Source organism: Pelophylax lessonae (assembly GCF_965119305.1).
Source record: "Pelophylax lessonae genome assembly, chromosome: 9".
Classification (NCBI taxonomy): Eukaryota; Metazoa; Chordata; class Amphibia; order Anura; family Ranidae; genus Pelophylax; species Pelophylax lessonae.
The window spans coordinates 46,760,552-46,776,269 of NC_138776.1; positions in this window are offsets into that span (position 1 = coordinate 46,760,552).

Below are 15,718 nucleotides of genomic sequence, written 5' to 3' on the forward strand. Positions count from 1 at the left end.
ATGACAATGAGGTCACTGTACTCCAATGGCCTCCACACTCACCAAATCTCATCCAATAGAGCACCTTTGGGATGTGGTGGAACGGGAAATTGACATCATGGATGTGCAGCCGACAAATCTGCAGCAACTGCGTGAAGCTATCATGTCACTATGGAGCAAAATCTCTGAGGAATGTTTCCAACACCTTGTAGAATCTATGCCACGAAGAATGAAGGCAGTTCTGAAGGCAAAAGGGGGTCCAACCCGGGACTAGCAAGGTGTATCTAATAAAGTGGCCAGTGAATGTATACTTCCTATGCTCCTCAGCTCCATCTAGTGATCATAATTCAGTCTTTAAATACTCATAACAATAGAGAATAGCCAGGGCTGGCCCAAGACATTGTGCTGCCTGGGACCAAGAATTAAATGCTGCCTCCCCCCCCACCCCAACTAAAGAAATTGCACCCAACAAAAGGCATCTACATCCATTATTTTATATAGATATTACATTTTAGAAAATATTATATATACTGTTACCTTCTTCCATAATAACTCACCACCAAGTCCACCAAACACCCACTGTCTGTCCTCAGTCCTCCTGTCTCCGGTGTCTGCCGCGCCCACCGCCCTAGAAACCTGTCCTGCGTGAGATGGAGTGCGCTGATGTCTGACGTCATTGCGCACACCACAATCATGTGAGGGACGCTCCCTGGAGGAGACGCTCCGCCTCCTCATACTCATCAGTTTGCACTATGGGCGGCAGTATGAGATGAAGAAATGTCAACCGTAAGGGTTCTTTAACACGGGCGATCCGATCCGAACTGCCTGTCAGTTTTTCAGGCGGACCTGATCGGATCCTCCATGCATCCCTATGGGGCAGCGGATGTCAGCGGTGACATCTCCGCTGACATCCGCTGCTATCCGATCCGATCCTGTCCGTGAAATCCGGACGGATGGAAACCCTATTTTCCATCCGTCTGGCGGATCGAATCGGATTGGATAGGATGGGATCAAATGAGAATGGACAGGCGGTCCGTTCTCATCCGATCTCCCCATAGAGGACAGTGGGGATCTGACAGCTCCATCTGCGCACACAGAGCAGAGACGGAGCTGTCATCCGCGTGCTCGGATCGATCCTCCACTGCGCAGAACGGACCTCGTCGGATGGTGCGCCGCATGAAAGGACCTTATAGGCGCCGCAAACTGATGACACACAAAACTGCAGGAAAAAACATCTTGGCCGTCAATTTGCCACCCCTCTCCAAGTGCTGCCTGGGTCCAATGGACCCAGTGGGCCCCATGGTAGGGTCGGCCTTCAGAATAGCCTAAAGAACATTAGTTTTTTACAAATTCATGCAGATCCGCTGGACAAACGGCATAACATTTTTCTTGTATAGATAGACCCCTACGTGTGTATGGGTGGGGGGGTCTGCTTTAACTGATTCCAAATTGGTACAACCATATTAAGTAATCTTAAAGCTTTGTGCTGTTCCCTCTTAAAGCGGACTTCCGCCCCCCTCCAAAAATACAAATACTGTAGCTGCTGACTTTTCATTTTAGGACACTAACCTGTTCTGGAATCCAGTAATGTTGGCACCGCAGCCGATGTTTCCATCGGCTGTTGGGTGCTGCCGCCGCCATTGCCGGTAAGGGAACCCGGCAGTGAAGCCTTACGGCTTCACGGGCGGGTCCCTTCTGCGCATGCGCAAAGCGGGCTGCGCATTCAGGTTGGCTCGGCGGTGGGGGGTAGGAGGAGGGGACCTAACTTCGCCGCGTCGCCGTTTCCTGGAGGTGGGGAAGGGTACCTGTCAAAAACAGGTACCCGTTCCCCCCTCCCCCCTGAAAGGTGGCAAATGTGGCACCGGAGGTGGGGAGGAAGCAAATGAGCGGAAGTTGCACATTTGGGTGGAACTCAGCTTTAATATTTCATGTATTTTCTGCAGCACTTATTATTCCATACCTTATGTAACAGTCCACCACCTTGCTGTATGAAGCCTTCAATCCTGTTGTGTGTAATTCATTTTTTTTTGTTCAATTAAAAGTTTTAGTAAAAACTTATTGAAAGAAAAAGCTGACAGGGGTGATAACCCATTCACAGTCTATCAAAAACTAAAAAAAAAAAAATGTAAAAGTTAATAAAAAAAGTATTATCTTTACGTATCCTTTACCCTCGCTGGCTCCTCTTTGGATAATACCAGTAACTGCAGCTTTCATATGGCAGGCTGCTGCACTGCTAACCCTTAGAGTTGCCATTAATGAGTTGTATGCAAAGTTGGTGCGTATGATGAATGTGAGATGATTAAACCCCCTCCTTGGTATGGATGGTATACCCCAGGCGATGCTATTTTGTTATTTCAGCAAATATTCTAATGCTGATGCAGATAAGATGTATCGCCTAATAGACGTCGGTGTGTAATGGGCTGAACACGGCACTTGGGGCCATGTAAATGGTGTAATACAGATAGATGGGGATCATTTCTTGTTCTCCTCTTTATATCCTGCCGCGACGTATACTGTAATTCAATCGCTATCCGCTAACTTCATTACGGTCTATATGTTCACAGATCTTTAATGCTCCTCCATGCTTAGCTCAGCAAATCTTAGCCTATGCTCTAATGATAGAACATGGGAGATGTGCACAATAAAGATCAATGAGGAGCGATAATTCTAAAAATGAAAAAATCTGTTTTTTGGACTTTAATGACAAAGCACGTGAAGTTACTATGCAGAATAATGGATCGTTAGTTTTCAGGGCGTAGTGGGTTTCAGGAAGGGTTTTTCAAAATGGGAAAGTACATAAACTCTGGAATATACAAAAGTCTGAGCGTTGCTTGTCATACGACTGGCCTGCTAGATACAAGACATGTGCGGTTCGGGCAACTTTTTCGTTATTCAGACATTCAGATTCATCCGAATCTCCGAATTAACAGTACAAACTAATTTTACCAAATTCTCAGAATAACAAAACAAAATTTGTCCCAATTTCCAAAATTCAAATTGAAATTTTACATCGAATTCCATTCAAATTCGAACTGTAAACATATTGTTGAAATCAAAGACTGTGTGTGTTATCAGAGTACCAGTTTGAAATAATGCTGTTTTCGTTAAGCCAAAGGTGATTTAAAGAGTCATTGTAATCATTTGATAAAGATTTTTCTTTTGTTCGTTCACTTGGCAATTGATAAAAAGATACCAGTAAAATATAAATATTTAAAAGTATTAGTACTTGACATTTTTTCTCAGCTGGCTAAAACTTCTGCACGGTATTGTACATAGTGAAATGTTGAAAGTAAGATACTAATTTTATTAACCTCCCTGGCGGTATGATTGTTTCCGATTTTAGGTGCTGAAAGCGGTACAATTATTTTGCATGTAATTCTTAAGAACGAGCAGCCCAAACCAACTATTTACATATGATTTTTTTACTGTGCGTTCTTCTTTATAACATCTCGGTTATGATAAAGTTTGAAACACAAAATCATAAATTCTAATATAATAAATAACTATAAAAAAGTTAAAGTATATATATATATTTTGTGACAGGAAGTCGGGTAAATCTGGGAATGTAGTCACTGAGAGGAGACACATTCCCACCTGCTTTGAAAAGTTCACTAATTATTATAGGGTGTCGGCTGCCAAAGGCAGCAGGAAGGTGTAAAGAAGTTGAAAGGCCTTCAGCTGTTCAGAATGAGGAGATCAAGGCCTCTATAATTTGTCCAGAGAAAATCTATTGAGTGCTGCCTCCTGTCGCCGTGTGGGCTGGGAGAGGAAGGCAGACAAACGGCTGCATCCTGACGCCATGTGGGTAGAGGACAGTCCTGTGTGCCCCCTGAAAGCTGTGAGCATGGGGAAGACCTCCTGAAGCGGTGTGCGCTCAGGAGGGTAAAAACGAGTGAAGACGTCTCAAAGGTGAGAAGACGAAGTGTTTCTGTGTGAAAGAAAACAAATGGACATGTTCAATGGACAATGTTTGTGCTGTGTGAAAAGCAAACAAATGGACATTTGAGTGTCTGCTGTAGGATCAGCAGTGTCGGCCCAACAGTAGGTTGGGAAGACTTCTTAGGTAGGTTCCAGCGTGAGAAGGTAGCCGCCCACAGAGGCAAGGATTTATTTTGTCTTTTATTTTATTTTGGCTGTTTTGACGCTTGCAATTGTGTGAAGTAAATTGCATGAATAAATCAGTCTTGTTTTCAACCTCTGCTCGGCTATCTCTCTGTGAAAACGCACCCCCAAAGGGGTCATCCACGCCTACCACCGAGCTAATCCCTTACATAATATATATATATATATATATATATATATATATATATATATATATATATGTATGTATACACACACACACACATATATATATATATACACAGACACACACACACACATATATATATATATATATATATATATATATATATATATATATATTACAGTAAAACTGCAGGCAAGGGCACTGGGTGGCAAATTAATTTATTTTATTTAGTAATGTAATCCAATAGGATTACAATATATCAGTGTGTTTCTGTGTTTTACTTTTCAAATTTGCCACCGGTTCCACCCCCCTGCGAGCGTCACGTCGCAGGAGACGGAAGCCGAGGCTCACAGCATCGGGCGGAAGATCCAGCCGCTGTATGCTGCAGGGACACATCGCGGGATTCCAGGAACAAGGTAAGTACCCTCTACCAGGATCCAGCGATGCTCCCTGGCGGTACCCCGAGTGTGGCTCGGGGTTTCCGTTAATGGCACTGAAATTCCACCCCGAGCCACACTCGGGAATACCGCTAAGGAGGTTAATTAGAACACTTTGCATATTTTGCATAAACATATTATTTATACAAACAAGATCAATGTGTATAAATAACAATCAGTCTCTGCTTACCCCCGTAGTCGGCAATCCTGCCTTCAGCCCTGGCCAGCATGACTCTAGATTTCAAAATTGTAGCCAATCAATTTAAGTCATGGATAGAGGTTGCCATCATCCCTAAGAGACAAAAAAAAAAGGACCTCCTTGTTGGATGGGGCTATGGAGGCAACCACTACCAAAGGAGTATAAAAAAGTATAAATTGTATTATTACATGGACAATAATGTATCACGCAGTCATAAGAAATAAATGTAAGATGTTACGGCTAAAAAGTGAGTCTAGACAAAGATGAAGTAACATCATTCATGGAAAGAGGTGTTCCCCGAATACCTGACGCGTTTCAGGTGTTCATCACCTTTCTTCAGGGGTGTAGGGGATGGAGGTTGAACTTCACGGATAAACAGGTGAAGAGAATTCTTCTGTTTTCTTACAAAACCTCTATTTGTTCTAAACACCAGGAATCCGGGTTCAAAGTGTTGACCCGGTGCTACCATACACCGGTTAAGATCCATAGGATGTTCCCCCAGTGCTCAGATGTTTGTTGGAGGTGTGGAGAGGACTCCGGTTCTCATCTTCACATTTTCTGGTCTTGCCGCCTTCTACAGTCATGCTGGACAGAGGTCTAATGTATCACCCAAACATTCGCTGACCGTGAGCTTCCATAAGACCCTGCATTTTTCCTTCTGCACCACCACTGTTCATGAGTGCAGCCTGCCGGTGATCCATTTTACCCCTATCCTAAAGAGTTGCATCCCGCTTTTTTGGAAGCAGACACAGCCACCTTCAGTAGCCGTTCGGTTGAAACGGTTGAAAAAAGTAGCTGAAATCAATGAGATGGAAGACTTATTCACCGAGGAGGAAGACCTTCCGGAGAAATTCCTTAAAAAATGGTTCTACTAGCACAAATTTGTCTACTCTGAGGAATTCAAGGAGCTGCTGAAAGAAATCCCCTTTACTGGAGATTATGATGGTGAGTTCCAAGGCCCTGAAGGGCTGGCAGTATGTCTGGCTCTCCTCCCCCCCCCCTCCTTTTTTTCTCTTCTATGCTTTTCCTACATTTTGCCTGACCCCCGGATCATTTCTTTCCTCCTTCTTTATAATGGTGTCTACTGTGTAAATTGCCACGCAGGGTACAGAGACTCTCTAATACCTGGTTTTCTGAGTATTTTGCTCGTACACTTATTTGCCTCTTTGTATGCAATGGCTTTTGATGTGTTGAATTCTCAATGTCAATGTTACACTCCAGAATTACTGGAGTTGCAGTTTCTGTACTTACCGTGTATTGTCTTAAAATAAAGTATTAAGAAAATAACATTTTGCCCGTTTGGGTGCCATTCTTCTTCTTCTTCTTAATTCTGTGCGATTTTGCCAAGACTGTTGAGCGTTGATTATGGCAAAATGTGCATTTAAAAATCGTGCCAAGCTCATCGCACAAAAAAGATGCATGAGCTTTTTTTTCCACAACAAAGACGCATAGGGCAGGCCATTCACATGAAAGGGCTGCCAAATGCGTGACATGCGGAATCGAGTGAAAATGCTTTGGGGCAGAGCCCCCCCTGCCCCAAAACAACCCCCATGTTGAAGGCATGTGGCCTGGTATGGTTCTGGAGGGTGGGGGCACTCACTCATCCCCTCCCTTTCCTGACCTGCCAGGCTGCATGCTCAGATAAGGGCCTGGTATAAATTCTGGGGTGGACTCCATTACATTTTTTTTTTTTTATTGTGGCGTGGGGGTTTCTCTTCAAAAACCATACTAGACCCAAAGGACCTGCTATGGATTTGGGGGGGGGACCCCACATTGTTTTTTTCTCAATTTTTGTATTGCCGACAATTTTTTCTTTTACTTTCAGCTGTCAGCGGGGAACCCTGCTGAAAGCTGTTGACTCATCGGTTGTAAATGACGCAGCACTTGTCTGCTCCTTAACAACCATGACAATTACTGGTTGTTAGGGACACCGGCGGCTGCCTAGTGATAGCCTGTGGTTAGGACACCAGCTACCACGGGTGGTGATTTACCCCAGGCTTTCACTACCAAAATACCGCGTCTTCATAAAATAACTCATGCAGTATTTTACTAACGTTTTTTAGTGAATGCTATAGAACTTTTTTGAAAAACGGTATCCGGTACCTTACTGCATACTCGTATGCCATAAAATACCGCTTTGGGAATGGAGCCCGTTGTTACCATGCGCAGGCATAAGTGTACCTAAAAGTAAGGTGCAAGGGGGTTCCATTAAGAAGGAATCTCACTGTTGCTCATCTGCAAAAGCACTGCACGGTTTTTATGCATTGCTGGAATGCACATCATTTTGAGCGCATTCCTGCAATGCACAAATGTGAACCCAGTCTTAGAGAGTCGTCACCAGAACATGTACCCCATTGGAAGATTTCTCCTTTAACGCTCGCTCTGGTGACAATTCCAAAATTCTGGATTTCCTATCACTTTCTGTCTCTGGGATAATTGTCACCAGGACAAATGGAAAAGGATGAATCTCCACAGCGGGGACACAGACAGCAATAAAAACCTGATAGGGGTTCTAATCCTTCCACGCTCCATCCAAAGATAAAGAAATGGCTGTACATACACTTAGGGGGTTATTTTTAAAAAAATTGCAAAACTATTTATGTACATTCGTTTTATATGAATTTATCAGCTGTAAAGTGGACCTGTCACCATATTTTTCATTGTGAAGGCATCATTCTTAGTAATGTGTCAGGGTAACCCGTCCAGGTATTTATTGCCCTGAAAATGCTTTCAACTGCTTTTTTCTCTGGTGGAACTGAGCCTTTATTGTCCGGGTATCATTCAGGGTCACCATCTAATTCCTGGACTAAGAAATTACACAGTAATGTAGATTTTGGAGCCAATGCAGTTCTTAGACATGTTCATAAATGTCTGACACAAATCAGCCCCTACCGCCAGGGCTGGGACAAGGTCACCTAGACCCCAGGGCGAACATGCCAAATTGCACCCCCCCAAGATGTATGAACAGTATGTGTCTGCAGAAATCCTCACCCCCCCCCCAAAAAAAAAAAATCCACCCCTGCAGAAATCCTCCCTTCCAGCACAAATCTTTTCCCCCATAACCCCCAGCTCAAATTCTCTCATTCCGCATATGCTCCCAGCACAATGCCCCCCCCCATAAAAAATTCCCCCTTTTTAGCACAAATCCTCTACCTCTTACATTTCCCCTCCTAGCACAAACTCCTCTCCCCAATCCTCGATCCTAGCATAAATTCCCCCCACCTTCAAATTTCCCCTCCTAGCACAAATGTCCCCCCAAACATCCCTAACAGCCCTCCCAAAAACATTTCCCCTCCTAGCACAAATAACCTCCCCCACAATATTACCTTTTCTAGCACAAACCCCCAACCCCCCCCTCCTAGCACAAATCATCTTCCCCCATCCCTCCTCACACAAATCCCACCTACTAGCACACCTCCCCAAATCTCCCCTCCTAGAACATTTCTTACTTACTGCCACCACCCAAATTCCCCTTCCCAACACAAATTGCCTTCCCCCAATCTTCTTGTGGTGCCCCCGCACCTTACATGATACCACAGTTCCCAGGGCAGCCGCCCCTCCTGCCCACCCCCTGTCCTGGGCCTGCCTGCTGTATCCTCTCACATTTGCTACAATGTTGCAGCCTGGTCACTGGGGCAGAAGAGACATCAGGGCTGCCTATGCAGAATCATTGGATTGGAGGCCAAGGACTGATTTTTATTGATGAAAGGTGTTGCTTTTCTGAAAGATGATACTGTTGCTGTATATCTAGTTTATGTAACATCACCTTTTGTATAAAGCCACAACATGTACCGGCACGTGAAGCGGTAAAGACGTGCAGTACAAAATGTCATTCACTAATGTTCAAGCTGCCAAGGACGAAAACTTTCAGCATTGCTATTTTATTAATATGACATTTTCAGGGGAACCAAGGCCATTTGGTAGTGGCAAATATTTGATAAAAGCTTTGCATTTCTACGGCTTGATGCTATCATTCATCCTGTTATGGATTTAAAAAAGGTCTCCATCCAAACCGGCATCACCCCTTTATGGAATCTCAGGACCATAAACAGCCATATACTATTTGGTAAATTATAATAGATTTAAAACATAGAAAAAGTAAGAGGTATATGTATAAAAAAAATAAAAATAAATATATTCAGAGTTATTTATTCTGTAAAACTGCATGTACATTCCAGGGCCAGATCTAGCCTGCCTGATCTGGTGATGCAGTACACAGTAGGGCAGTGTACAGGGTATCAGCAGTGCAGCGGATAGGGTCAACAGTTTGAAGGGTACAGAGGCCATTCATTTGTAGGCAGTGGCGGCTGGTGCTCAAAACATTTTTTTCGGGTGGGGGGCAAACAGAAAAATGTAATAGGCATTGCTTTGTGGCAAAAAACGCTCTAAAAAAATTGCGTGACTTTCAGGTCGCAAAAGTGTGAAAGGGGCCTTCAGTAATTAAGGTATAGTGTGCCCCCTTTCAATGCAGAAAGACCAGCGTGCCACCTTCCAATGCAGAGACCAGCGTACATGCCCCCTTCAATGCAGAGACCAGTGTACATGCCCCCTTTCAATGCAGTGACCAGTGTACATGCCCCTTTCAATGCAGTGACCAGCGTACATGCCCCTTTCAATGCAGTGACCAGCATACATGCCCCCTTTCAATGCAGTGACCAGCGTACATGCCCCTTTCAATGCAGTGACCAGCGTACATGCCCCCTTCAATGCAGAGACCAGTGTACATGCCTCCTTTCAATGCAGTGACCAGCGTACATGCCCCTTTCAATGCAGTGACCAGCGTACATGCCCCTTTCAATGCAGTGACCAGCATACATGCCCCCTTTCAATGCAGTGACCAGCGTACATGCCCCTTTCAATGCAGTGACCAGCGTACATGCCCCCTTTCAATGCAGTGACCAGCATACATGCCCCCTTTCAATGCAGTGACCAGCGTACATGCCCCCTTCAATGCACTTACCAGCGTACATGCCCCCTTTCAATGTAGTGACCAGCGTACATGCCCACTTCAATGTAGTGATCAGCGTACATGCCCCTTTTAATGTAGTGACCAGCATACATGCCCCTGTCAATGTAGTGACCAGCATACATGCCCCTTTCAATGTAGTGACCAGCATACATGCCCCTTTCAATGTAGTGACCAGCATACATGCCCCTTTCAATGTAGTGACCAGCATACATGCCACTTTCAATGTAGTGACCAGAATACATGCCACTTTCAATGTAGTGACCACCGTACATGCAGTGGTTCAGCAGGGCAGTGTACAGGGGATTCAGCAGGGCAAAGGATAGAAGTCAATAGAGCAGATGACAGGGGTCAGCTGCGTGGAGAGAAAATGTTATCGCGGCAGAAGGCAGGGGTCAGTAGGCCAGTGTACAGGGCTCAGCAGGGAGGAGGAGAGGAGTCACAAGGGCAGAGAACGAGGATCAGCAGGGCGGAGAATAAGGATTTTCATGCCAGTGTACAGGGGTTTGCAGGACGGAGGACATTGTTCAGCAGGGCAGAGGATAGGGGTCAGGATGGCAAAGAAGAGCGGTCAGCAGTGCAGAGGACAGGGGTCAGTAGGATGGAGGACAGGGGTCAGTAGGATGGAGGACAGGGGTAGGCAGTGCAGAGAACAGGGGTCAGCCAGGCAGTGTACATGGGTCAGCAGGGCAGAGAACAGGGGTCAGCAGGGCAGTGTACTGGGTTCAGCAGGGCAGTGTACAGGGGTCAGCAGTGTATAGGACAGGAGTCAGCAGGATGGAGGACAGCGATCAGCAAGACAGGGACAAGGTCATAATGACAGAGGACGGGGTAAACAAGATGGAGGACAGGGGTTAGCATTGCAGAGGACAGGGGTCAGCAGAATGGAGAACAGGGGTCTGCAGTGCAGAGGACAGGGTTCAACAGGATGTAGGATAGGGGCAGCAGTTTGTAGGGTACAGAGGTTATTAGTTTGTAAGAAAGTGTACAGGGGTTAGCAGGGCAGAGAGCAGGGAGTCAGCAAGGCAGTGTGCAAGGATTCAGCAGGGCAGTGTACAAGGGAGCCAACAGGGCAAAAGATAAGGGTCAGTACAGCAGATGACAGGGGTCAGCTAGGTGGAGAGCAGATGTTATCAGGGCAAAAGACAGGGGTCAGAAGGGCAATGTACAGGGCTCAGCAGGGTGGAGACCAGGAGTCACAAAGGCAGAGAACGAGGATCAGCAGGGTAGAGGATAAGGATCTTCAGGGCAGTGCACAGGGGTCAGCAGGACGGAGGACATTGTTCAGCAGGGCAGAGGACAGGGGTCAGGATGGCAAAGAAGAGAGGTCAGCAGTGTAGAGGACAGGGGTAAGTAGAATGGAGGACATGGGTCAGTAGGATGGAGGACAGGGGTCAGCAGTGCAGAGAACAGGGGTCAGCAGGGCAGTGTATATGGGTCAGCAGGGCAGTGTACAGGGGTCAGCAGGACGGAGGACATTGTTCAGCAGGGCAGAGGACAGGGGTCAGGATGGCAAAGAAGAGAGGTCAGCAGTGTAGAGGACAGGGGTCAGTAGAATGGAGGACATGGGTCAGTAGGATGGAGGACAGGGGTCAGCAGTGCAGAGAACAGGGGTCAGCAGGGCAGTGTATATGGGTCAGCAGGGCAGTGTACAGGGGTCAGCAGGGCAGAGAACAGGGGTAAGAAGGACAGTGTACAGGGGTCAGCAGTGAATAGGAGAGGGGTCAGCAGGATGGAGGACAGGGGTCAGCAAGACAGGGACAGGGTCCTAAAGATAGAGGACGGGGTCAACAAGATGGAGGTCAGGGGTTAGCAGTGCAGAGGAAAGGGGTCAGCAGGATGGAGGACAGGGGTCAGCAGTGCAGAGGACACGGGTCATCAGGATGTAGGACAGGGGTCAGGAGGATGGAGTCAGCAGAACTGAGGATAGGGGTCAGCATTGCAGTATACAGGGGTCAGCAGGGCAGTGTACAGGGGTCAGCAGGGCAGGGTCCAGGGGGTCAAATCCCCCCTCAATTTTCCCTCTTAGCCAAAATCCCCCCCATCCCCTCCTAGCACAAATTCTCCTCAAACTCCCCCCCTAGCATATACCCTCCCCATTACTCCTTCTAGAACTAATTGCCCCCCCCCCCCAAAAAAAAAACAAAAAAAAAAACCTACAGGTGGGAAATTGCTACAGGGTGAGTGTGAGAGATTGAGAGAGAGATGTGCTGTCTTCTTCCCCTCGTTTCATACCAGCGATCCTCCATAGAGCAGGTGTCACAGGATCGCTAGATCTAATTGGGGCGGTAAACAAACTGTGTACAGTGCGATGTAAAAGCGATCCTGCGACATCTGTGCTGTTATGACAGGAGGGGGGAGAACACAGCACAGCACAGCACACCTCCCCTTGGCTCTCTCCTCTGTGAATGTCATTCACATCTCTCCAGGAGTTCACTGCACAAGGCTGCCCCCCCCCCCCCCCCACACACACCTTGTCCTGGCTTTTAGTGCTGGAATGGGAAGAGGAGCTCAGCAGCCAGGCATACTGTCCATGTGGGGGCCAGCCAGGGAGGGGGCAAGATTGGAAATTGGGGGGGGGGTGCACAGCCCACCCCAGCACCTCCTTAGATCAAGCCATGGTGCAAAAACAAATTTCCTCTCCAGGTTGAATCTTTATATGCTGTAATCATAGTAAATAATTATCTTCAATGATCACGAGCTCCATCTAGTGGCCAGATGCAGTATTGTCCTGATGCTCCCTATTCTGTATAGAGAATAACATTCAACCTGGAAAGAAAATAGCTCAATAACATTTTTTCCCCAATTTGCAATGAATGAAAGTACATTCAGTTTCACTGGATGAAAAGCTATATAAATACAGCCCTAATTATCACTTAATATAAATCAATCAAAAAATCCAACCTTGACCTGCCCTTTGTCAAATACAAATTATTGGTTCAGGGTCTATTTAAGTAAATTACTCAGCAGTCAATCAAATATGGTCAGTTATTAATTTGATTATTTTATTTTTTTTTTTTTTTACAGAAAATGTGATCAAAATTGAAATGGCATGATTGGATTTCCATGTGTATTGGCAACTTTAGAGGTGATTGCACATAGCACATGATATAAAAGAAGGTATAAACTCAATCTCTAAGATCTCAACCACATGTATATTTTAACATTTTAATGTAATTTCAAAAGTAATTGTTTACATTTTTTTAAATCTGCGGCTTTGATTACAGTCACCCCTGGTGATCCACGAAGGTTCAGGAATTTCCCGCTATAGAGTGACAACGCTCACATCTCCCAGTTGTGCTTCTGCTTTGTCACTTGGGGTTCTGATGGAGACTACAAGTGGCCATTTCAATACACAGGCATGGTGCACCATTGTCACCATCAGTAACCGACCCTGACAAACGCCATGCAGCAAGCATGTACACAGGTAATATCTGCAGGAAATCAGTAGCACTGAGATGCAACAAAGGTGAAAGAAACACACTAAATTATCAAAAGTATTGGGACGCCTGCCTTTACACGCACATGAACTTTAATGGCATTCCAGTCTTAGTCTGTAGGGTTCAAAATTGAGTTGGCCCACCCTTTGCAGCTATAACAGCTTCAACTCTTCTGGGAATTCTGTCCACAAGGTTTAGGAGTGTCTATTGGAATGTTTGACCATTCTTCTAGAAGCGCATTGTGAGGTCAGGCACTGATGTAGAAGAGAAGGCCTGACTCGCAGTCTGTGCTCTAATTAATCCCAAATGTGTTCTATTGGGTTGAGGTCAGGATTCTGTGCAGGCCAGTCATGTTCCTCCACCCCAAACTCGCTCATCCATGTCTTTATGGACATGAAGTTGGTAGCATGAAATTGTCCAAAATGTCTTGGTATGCTGACGCCTTAAGAGTTCCCTTCACTGGAACTAAGGGCCAAGCCCAACCCCTGAAAAACAACCCCACACCATAATCCCCCCTCCACCAAATGATTTGGACCAATGCACAAAGCAAGGTCAATAAAAACATGGAGTCCTGAACTCAACCCGACAGACCACCTTTGGGATGAATCAGAGCGGAGACTGCGAGCCAGGCCTTCTCGTTCAACATCAGTGCCTGACCCCACAAATGCGCTTCTAAAGAATGGTCAAACATTCCCATAGACACACTCCTAAACCTTGTGGACAGCCTTCCCAGAAGAGTTGAAGCTGTTATAGCTGCAAAGAGTGGGCGAACTCAATATTGAACCCTACGGACTAAGACTGGGATGCCATTAAAGTCCATGTCCGTGTAAAGGCAGGCGTCCCAATACTTGGTAATGTAGCGTATGTTGAAAATCTTAAAGAAGAACTATTATAACTTTTTTTCACTGTTCTGTCCCCCATGGGACAAAGTATATGTAGAACATTGTCCCGTGTTGCTAGGTGCTTCCTAAGCCTTGCTATGTGGTGGGGCTGGGGACCCCCCTGCCCCACCACTGGCCGCCCGACAAGAAGAATACAGAGGGACAGGAGGATGACATAGTACTTTTCCCTCAGCACTCTTCTTGCAGCGGATTGGTTTGGAAAAGGGCTCAGAGCTTAGACAAGCGGATGTTAAGAACTGGCTGTCTCCTGTTGTCGGACGGCAGCGGTTGGAGGGGGGCGCCCAATTCGACCTCATAGCTAGGCTTAGCAACATGGGACAAAATGCTACACGAAAGTAGTTATAAAGGCAAAAGGTTCTTTTTTACTTTAGAGAAATCTATGCATTAAGGTAAAATTTAAGGTAAAAAACCTTCTGCAAGCAACCCCCCCCCTATACTTACCTGAGCCCAATCTTGAAATCTTATGGACCTGCAGAGCTGGCTCAGGAGCAAGCACACTTAAGTGCCCACATAAAATATAGCTTGCTATGGGGCACTAGGCAGGGGGTGGGGGCTAGGAATGCCAATGGGGGACCTGGGAAGAGAATGATCAGGGCTCCTCTGTGCAAAACAATTGCACAGAGTAGGTAAGTATAAAATAGTTTCAAAGTTAATCTGGTTGGAAAAAGTCCATCTAGCTCAACCAACAAAGGAAAAAAAACACACTCAATTTGAAAACCTCCATATAAAGGTGCATCTCATAAAATCTGAATATCTTCAAAAAATGGATAGATGCGTTGCATACAGAGAGATATATTTCAAGCATTTCTTTCTTTTCATTTTGATGATTATGGCTTACAGCTAGTGAAAACCCAAAATTCAGTATCTCAGAAAATTGGAATATTGCATAAGACATTTAAAAAATAAATAAATAAAAAAGTTTTTTAATACAGAAATGTTGGCTTACTGAAAAGTATGTCCATGTACAGTATAGTATTCACTCAATACTTGGTCGGGGCTCCTTTTGCCTGAATTACTGCATCAATTTAGCGTGGCATGGAGGCAATCTGCCTGTGGGACTGCTAAGGGGGTTTTGGAAGTCCAGGTTGCTTTGATAGTGGTCTTCAGCTTGTCTGCATTGTTGGGTCTGGTGTCTCTCCTCTTCCTCTTGACAATACCCCACAGATTCTCTATGGGATTTAGGTCAGGCAAGTTTGCTGGCCAATCAAGCACACTGATACCATGATCATTAAACCAGATATTGGTAGTTTTGGCAGTGTGGGCAGGTGGCAATCCTGCTGGAAAATGAAATCAGCATCTCCATAAATCTGGTCAGCAGAGGGAAGCATGAAGTGCTCTAGAATTTCCTGGTAGAGTGCTGCGCTGACTTTGGACTTGATAAAACACAGTGGACCAACACCAGCAGATGACATGGCTCCCCAAATCATCACTGTCTGAAAACTTCACACTGGACCTCATGCAACTTGGATTCTGTGCCTCTCCACTCTTCCTCCAGACTCTGGGACCTTCATTTCTAAATGAAATGCAAAAGTTTCCACAGTCAGTGATG